This window comes from Daphnia carinata, chromosome 1 (assembly GCF_022539665.2).
Source record: "Daphnia carinata strain CSIRO-1 chromosome 1, CSIRO_AGI_Dcar_HiC_V3, whole genome shotgun sequence".
NCBI classification, from domain to species: domain Eukaryota; kingdom Metazoa; phylum Arthropoda; class Branchiopoda; order Diplostraca; family Daphniidae; genus Daphnia; species Daphnia carinata.
In genome coordinates this window covers 1,303,549-1,312,450 of record NC_081331.1, presented here as the reverse complement: position 1 = coordinate 1,312,450, position 8,902 = coordinate 1,303,549, and positions in this window count along the sequence as shown.

The window sequence follows — 8,902 nt, the reverse complement described above, 5'->3', positions numbered from 1 at the left end:
AAAAAAAAGAGAAAAAGTTTAACCTGTTCGCTAAGCTTAAAAGTGGGAAAGGGGATTAAGTTGTAACAATAAAAAGTATGAAGCGACGTTATCAGTCTGCATTTCTGGAGAGAAAATAAATAATGGGAGAAAAAAAAGATGCAGCTGTTCAATTGTGCGTCTGTTTGGCTCAAACAGTCGGTCTGGCCAAAAGCTGGTGATGATATATACATTTTCATTTTATTCCCTCCCGTTTGTGTCTTCTAATGCGCCATCGGACTCGGCTTCTGAATTTGTTAGTTGCAGATGGCGTCCACTTGAATTAGGAGACAAGCGATTACATCTTCGGCGACCTAGCCGGTGTAAATATCTATTATCCAAAGGAAGATATTGGCTAATTTCCAATCAACAAGACTCTTAAGTGTGTCATTTTTATAGGACAGTTCATCAGCGTGCTGTTGTTATCCATTTGGGGATCTGACGAGGAACAAGGAAACGGACGTTTATCATCGAAAGAAACAAAAAGAAAGCTATTCTTTTTCGTTTCTGAGCATTTATTTGTTTGCTTTTATCCTTGATGTTCCTTTTACATAGAGAAAAACATGGAGATTACTCTCGATGATTGGCGTCCGTATTAGGCCAAGGCCGAAGCGCATCCATCAGCCGCATCAGGCAACTCGGCAATCCGCTCTCTTCAATCAACGCTGGCATAATAATACGAGTGTTTATTTGCGTTATTCATAGTAGCATTTATACTGTCAGCAAAAGGCTCCTTTTGGGCGGCCATCATCGTTTCCCTTCCTGGACGTGCATGCACCACCTACAGTTGTTTGCCAGCCCTTTACCAATCAGTCGAATAATTGTATAGCATGCCAATTACGGGAGTTAAAATTGCAGTGTAATCATAGAGTCAATTATTCGCATACAATAGCGTTTTAATTTTGTCTTATTGGGATTATGGATTCGTTAGCGAATAAGACGATTTTCGAAACGACGGCAAGTTTTTGCTGGAGGAACACACGATACGATGTAAAATCGAAAGGGAAAAGAAAAAGGATGACGTTGTGTAGCGCCAATTTCGAAAGTTAGAAAACCAAAAATCGAAAATCATAGCGATTATAGTTGTTGTATTCTTTTTATAGATTTTTGTATTGTACACAGTAACACCAGCAAACAATGCTCTATCGGTTGCACAATAAAAGCAATAACAAACTTGATGTGCGCAACTCGTACCAAGGAAAAACACGGGCCCTGCGGGGAGCTTCCAGTCGTTCTTTTATTTTTATTTTTTTTAAGCTTTTCCTTTGTCATCAAATACATACCAAAGTCTGATTAAATAGAAGGCTATCCTTGCTAAACATTTGTTATTACTGTCAATACCGCTTGCAATTAGCTTGATGACGTTTCTGTTGATGTCATTTTACTGTTGCGAACAGGTTCTTCCCCTCTGCTTCATTCAAATTGTAGCATGTAACCTTGTCTGGTTTTTCCCCTTTCAAATGGAATCAACTAGAAGAATCAAAGCCCCATTTTCCTTATTACTATCAAGCAACACTTTTTGAGATTGCAAAAAAAAGATAACATCATTACCTAATATTGCGCACCTGATGTCCGCCTTGTAACGACATCGTTGATGGTTGCGTTATGCTCTTCTCGTGACCGCCGGGAGGCGCTAGCTTGCCTTTCCTTAAACTAAGTCAGCCTCTCTTTAGTTTTCCACTATAACACACTAAGCACACACGCACACCCTTCCTTCTCCCTCCCCCTTCCCCCCTCCCGCTGCTCTATGACACCCATGGTTTGTACAGACGTGAGTTTGAGCCGGTCGTTCGCCAACCTTCCGCTCCTTCCTTTTTCTCTCCCGTTTTCTTCGGGTAGCGCTCACCTATTCACGCCAGTCGTTCTCAAGTTTCGGTCACGAAAACACGCGCACACCTTTCGGGTGCTGTGTCTTGGCGTGATTTCCACGTTGGTGTTACCGGTGCGCTTTGCATGTGTGCGTGTGTTTCGCGGCATGTGTGTGAGGGTTCCATAGCCCCTTACAACTTTGTTTCCATTTTCTTTTGTTATTATTTTTGTTTATTTTTGATTTTTGTTTTCTTCCCGAGTTCCTTCCCTAGTTCATTTTTTCATCGTTCAAAAAGATACTTGAACACGCTTATCTTGTCGTCGACAGCAAATGCGTTTCTTAATCGCCGGTTGTTGTTGCAAAAGGACATTTCAGTGGCTAGAAGAATCTTGGTGACTGTGTTCGTTTGAAGATTTCAATTGTTGTGTTGATCAAACAAGTGACAGACACAAACGAAAACACAGGAAAAAGAAGGAAAAAGAAAGAAAAAATTGAAGCTGGCTGTGTTCTGCTCCGGCTGTGTTGCAGCACGTGCTTCTCTTCGGCAAAATCAGCGTCATATTATACGCAAGATAAAAAGGAAACAAAAACAAATTGCCTACTTTTCTCTGCGTCGTTCGTCATTAAACTGCTGAGCATGTACAATATAATCTGGCAGTCTTCTTCACGGCAATTCAAGGTAAAGATAATTACATTTCCCCGCACAAAAAATACGATTCCCGACGTTTCACTTGATTTCCCTTTTGTGAATACAAAAAGACGTAAGAAAATCCGAATCCACCTGTAGCTACTTATCAGCTGATTATATGATTATGACGGGCTTACCTTTTAGTCACAGGCAAGAAGTGCGATCTCCTATTTAAATTAGTCGAGGTGTGTTTACTGAAGCTAAGAGCCTTTTCTTTCGTCAAAACATAAAAATTCTTCTTCTCGTTTACACATATTCCGTTTCTCTCTACTTGGCAGCCGTTCACTCTAGGCCAACATCGTAGGTCCAAGGCTATGGGTCAATAGCCATCGTCCCCCCCCCCCCTTCTCTCTATCTCTATCCTATCTCTCTCTCTCTTTCTCCGTGTGTGTATGTGTGTGTCCCGAACGAACGCCACCGGCCGTCGGGGGGCGCGCACGGCGACCAATAAAAAGACGTTTGGTAGAGACAAAACAGCTGAGAAAGGCAGGGTGCGAGAAAATACTGTACGCTTTGGGCTCTGTCTGTCTGTGTATGTGTGTGTGTGTGTGAAATCCCGCGTCAAATAATCAATAATCGGCTGCTGCACGATAAGGAAGGGACACTTTTTCTCTTTCGTTTTGTTACCCATTTTCTTTTCACACTAGCAACTGTTCAATGCGCTTTCACCAGTATACGCAACGCTTACAAAAAAACAAAAAAAAAAGAAGCCTACAAATACAGTGTATTGCTACAATGTTTCAATAAGAATAGAAAAACAACGTATTCGACAAGACCTTATATAGTAATGTACAGATAGACACATACATGTTTTCCTTCCCGATTTTGTGTAAATGTGACGTAACGATGGCCGTCAGCAGGAACGCTACCGTGTCTTGCGCGGGAACGCGGCCAAAAAAATTGCGAAAAAAAAAAAAGCATATAGGATACACTATCGGGAAAAGTCATCCGAGCGGACGATATATACTGCTACTCGGGGTATATTTTCTAGGCTAGTCCTGTACACCAAATAGAGCTTCCTACTATTTATTTGATTGACCTTTACTGAGGGGAGAAAAGAAAGGACAGGACAGGAAAAAGGGGGGCAAAGGGAAAAATTAGGTCTCTGTTGGTTGATATGGCTGACTGGCTCTTTTCGGTTGTGTGAACCTTATATTCGGAACGAGACGGACGACTATAGCAGCAGGAGCGCTGGCAAACGATCCTGTGTGTGACTTGATATATCCAATAGAAAGCAAAAGACACCATGGCCTTCGATCGAACGATATAGACCTCTGGCTCTGTGAGACTGTTTATCACGAGTTGTACATGTACTATATATATATTGGCAGAATGAGAAGGAAAAAAAAAAGGGAATCTCTTCAAATAGCGTCCTTTTTTTTTTTTTTTTGCCTTCTGCCTGTGTTTCTTTTCAATTCCAGCCTTTACTTTTTCCTTCTTGCTGTTTCACTTTCGTCGGGGGGGTATATAGACAGCCAGAAGACAAGGACGATATCATCGTGCGATATATTGTCTGCATCCAGATGCTTGTATTGCGTCTTTTTGGGTGAAGAAAAAAGAATTCTTCTGTAGGTTTTTATAAGGTCTTGGTAGACCAGTGTCACACGTTACTAATGAATCGATTCTTTTGTTTTCGGAATTTTGCTTGACATTTCGATGAAAAAAAGAGCATGCCCATAAGTTTAAAAAAAAAGGCTAAAATAAAATTGAACAATTGCCTTTTGTTTGATTTATGGTACTGATTTGAAAAATCGGGTTTCTTTCAGATAGCCCATCTTTGTTTTTCGTTTCTTTACGTCCTTTTAATTCGAATTGTTTAAAAGGCAACTTTTGGAGATTACATGTCGAAGAAAAAGGGGACAAAAGGGCGACAGCGAATGGCGACGGTACGCATTTTGAATGATTCACATGTGAAAAGAGTTGAGCTTTTTGGGTGTGCGTTTCTCGACGTGGGTGACGGACTGCATAGCAAACGCGAAACCGAAAACGGCTGGGCATTGGTTTTTTATATTTTCAAAACGAAAACAAAACAAAACAACAACAAAAAATACTTCTGTACATTTTGGAGGGAACATCGGCACACGAGCCGAAAACGCACACAGCAGTTTTGGGGTGTCTGGTTCCTCCGATACGGGAGAGAAATCGAACATCGGCAAAACACCATGGCCAACTGGTGTATATAGCCTACATATATATATATATATATATATATATAAAGAGTGTGGCCGTTGCAGCGCTACTCACTGGGTGTGTTCTGTCGTTGTGTGTTCCTGCTGAAAGCTTTTCGCGTTGATTGAACGCTCTCTCTCTCTCCGAGATCAAAAGTCCTTATAACAACTTTCGTTGTCTTTTGTTCTTACGTAATTTTTCCCTTTGTGTTTCAGTAAATGCCTTAGTACAGAGGTCGTAGGAGACGGGATTAACGATTATCGGAAAATCTCATACTATTCAAATTATCCTAAAGGCAAGTTTGTATAGCTCATTATTGGGAAGTCAAAAGCAGACGCTGCTTCGTGACGAAAGAATGAATTAAAGCATTCCGGTTTCCATGCGAACGGTTCATTGCAAACAAGTCAACTGGCTAAATGAAATTGATAAAGAGACGCAAATTTCGTTCTTTCTTCTCGCAAATTGGCGCTTTTGCTGCGCATTTCTATCTCTGTGTCTACTCTGTTTGCTGCGCTCGTTAATGATTGTGTTATTCATCTGCATCCCTCGCTCTTCCATTCCGTCTGTCCCCGCTCTACACGTTTTCCCTATGGAGCCAATCCACACGCGTACGAAAAAGAAACCGAACAGTCAGCAACAGCAGCGAGTATTATACACTCTCTGATATCAATCGATAAAAAATGCTGAAAGCGAGCAGCGTGAGCGTGAGCCGTCCGACAAGGAAAAAAAAAATAATATGTACACGACCCCTCCCAAAGTGGTTTCTATTTTTATTTCGTATTTATTTTCATAAATTTTTTGTTCAACTCCCCTCGTCTTTCATCTTGCCAGTCTTGTTTTATTCGCCCTTCTGCTACAATGGTTGTCATCACGAAACAGAGTTCTATATAATAGAACAAAATATTATGAGACAGATTTCGCATTATGCTGGGCCAGTGTTGCTTTGTTATGTATTACACTGTCTATTATATCTAACACACACACATCGGCGAGGGCAGGGAGCAACCCGTACACGCAAAGGCGGGCACCGCATCTGTTTTTTATTATCGCTAGTTTTTGATCTTTTGTTGACCAAAAAAAATGTTTTTTTCCTTTCGAATATTTCACTTTTTCTGTGTGTCTAGCGGCCGTCTGTTTTTTTTTTTTTTATTTATAATTTTTTGTTGGGAGACTCTTTTATTATTTCATACAGAATAACTGAAGGAGACAAAGAGGAACGAGCGCAAGGTTGCATTCTTTCACGCACATCCATCACATGGCAACAGCAGCACCAATTATGTCTCATAATTCTCTTACAAGACGAATTCGCTGAATAGACCGTAAGAGACTGAGAGAGAGAGAGATAAAAGATCTATATGAAGAAAAGGGCCAGGTGCATTAATTCTTGTACATACAAAGCTCTTCGCCATTCAACTGTGTTTCCTAACAACTCCACCCGTCATCGAATAAGGTGTGTGCTGGACAAGCAGAACGTATGTAATACAAACGCAAACAAGGAAAACAGAAAAAATATTATTTTAAAAATCATACGAAGAATTCGAGAGATCAATCAAAATATAGACAAGTCGATACGATCGAAGTCTCCAAAAATCAAACAATACATGAGAGAGGAGAAAAAAAAAAACGTAGTTTTTAAGGTGACTGTCAAACGTAACAAATTCGGAAGAAATTCAAATATTTGCTCAGAGAACAAAAAAGAAAAGGGACGTTTTGTCGTCACTTTCCAAACATATTTTCAAGCGAACTGCTCTGTTACGTAGGACGAGGAACTTTTCCCTTTTTCTTTTAAACGAACGACGCGCACATTTTAACAAAACAATAGTCATAGGAGAAAAAGTAAAGAGCTTTTGGGGAGGAACAAATGGCACGACATTCAACTTATTGGATAAGACGATACACTGAGGGAGGTCTGCTGAGAATCGCATCACATCGATTTCTTTTTTTTTTTGTATGTGTGTGTGTGTGTGTGTGTGTGTGTGTATACATATCTGTGATCCTTGGAGGGCCGCTGAATCCTGGGTCGGCATGCAACTCGCATAGAATCCGGCACAGCTGTTGCCCACCTCTATTCAATTTCTTTTGAAACTAGAAAAGAAAAAAAAGTCGACCATTTAAAAGGTTTGATAAAATAAAAAAAAAAAAAAAGGTAAACTTTGATTCGATTTTAACTTTGTACAGAAACTACGAAGCCAATCAAAGCAGTCTTAAGCCAATCAAAACTTTTAGATCTATCTTGAATGTTTTCATAAATGGGCCTTTTCGTTGCACAACGCAGACAGATGCACAAAGGAGAGACATCAGAGAGCAATGTTCAGGAATGTCGTCATTGTTGCGTCAACCGATGCACTTGCGTGCATCGGTTGGTTGTGTTAGATTGCGATACTAAAATGTCAGAGACTGCGTATCTATATGACAAGCCAGCCTGCTCGTCGTGCGATGTAGAGGCTTGCTCAATATTTGTCGTAGTTTCTCAAACGTGCCGACGAGGATGCCAATCAACAATCCATCAAGCGAACGGTTGGCAGTCGCGTGTGTCGTCATTTCTTGCATAAACCTAGCAGCCCTTGTTTGTCACTTTGGTCGTTGATTTTTGGGCTGTTTTCCATTCTTTTTGTTTCAACCAAAATGCGGCTGATGAGGACAATCTACAAAAAGATCGTCACCCCCGAGAGGCTGAAATGATATCAAAAACCCGTCTTCACAGACAGTCGCTTACTTGTACCGCGTTATGTAAACAGCCCGTCGCATAAAAGAGAAGATAAAAGACACAAAAGAAACGAAATGAAATCGTTTCAACGTTCTTGTTTGTTTAGAATTTTGAACGGACGGGCAAGCAAACGTTGGCTCACAACGCAGAAACAAAAAGGGCAAGACGAAGATAAAGAACGAAATAAAGCGAAGCGAACCAAAGAAAAGTTTAAAACGAACGCGGATCAAAATAAAGAAGAAAAGAACTGAAAAATGGAAGAGAAAGTGTCTCAGTTGAACTTGGAGACTAGCGAACGCTAGTCTCAGCCAGTCAAAGCGAATTCTGTCCGGTGTCACGTCCTGACGTCAGCGCGTCGACCAAGTTTGATGCGCTTCGCATCCTAGCTGGTTAATGCCCGGTAATGTTGGACGTAATAAAAACACGACATTGTTTCTGCACGGCGACGAAAAACGACGAACGCGCCGAATAGGGAATAAGAGACGGGCGGGAGTGTAACCTTGGAACATATAGCCATAAAAATCTGAAGTGTTTGAACTATTTTTTTTTTCTTCCTTTTATTTATTTTTTTTTTTTTTGGTTAACAAATTTGATTTTCATTCGTTACCGTGATAGCACTGAATATTAAACAAGACCTTTTTGTTGATGCTGTGTCGATGCTCAATGACTGTCATCATTAATTCAGTTGACTAAACTTGGCTTTGTTTTGTTTGTATTTGGTGGTGCAGAAAAACAGGTGTTTGATGGCGATCGGATCAGCACGAAGCCAAAGATGACTCTTTCTTCTTATTCATTCGGTGTGGACTCCACTTGATTGATCTCCTCACTGCCACTTCACCAGTAGTTGATTTGACATCCCCCTACATATCCTACCCCTTCTTTTTTTTTTTTTAAATACTTGCCTGTCCCTTTGAATCCAACAAGGACGAGCACAAATAGTTGTCAACTGATTGGATGACACACAAAGCTGGTCGTTCGTCGTCATGTGAAAGTAAGCTCACTGAAAGGACTGGGGCAATCTAAAGAACTTCAACATTTTCTCGGCTGACTGTCTATTGGTGCTTGTCAATTTCCTTTTTTTTTCTTCCGCTTTTTGCCTTTCGTCCGATCCGTCAATTCCATGACGTACCCATTGTGTCAATAGCCAACAAACAGACGTACAGTTTGAGTTTGTGGCGACCAAAGAACAAAACAAACAAAACAAAATCCACCCAGCCAAGCAAAAAAAAGAATTTTCATTCGGTTGTGACGAGCGCGTGTATTCACTACTCAATGGTGGTACGGTCATCTTTATTTCTCCCCTCCATCCAGGATGTTGTAAGCGGATCGTTCCGGATTCTATAGGAAAGCCCACAAAATTCGCTCACCAGACTCTTCCCCTTTTTTTTTTTTTTTCTTTTTCCCCTTTCGAATATTGACCAAGAAAACACACACACAAAAGAAAAACAAACTTTCAACAGCAAAACTCCAACGCGGGGATTTTGTGTTGCTGGCCAGGTGAGGGAGGGCG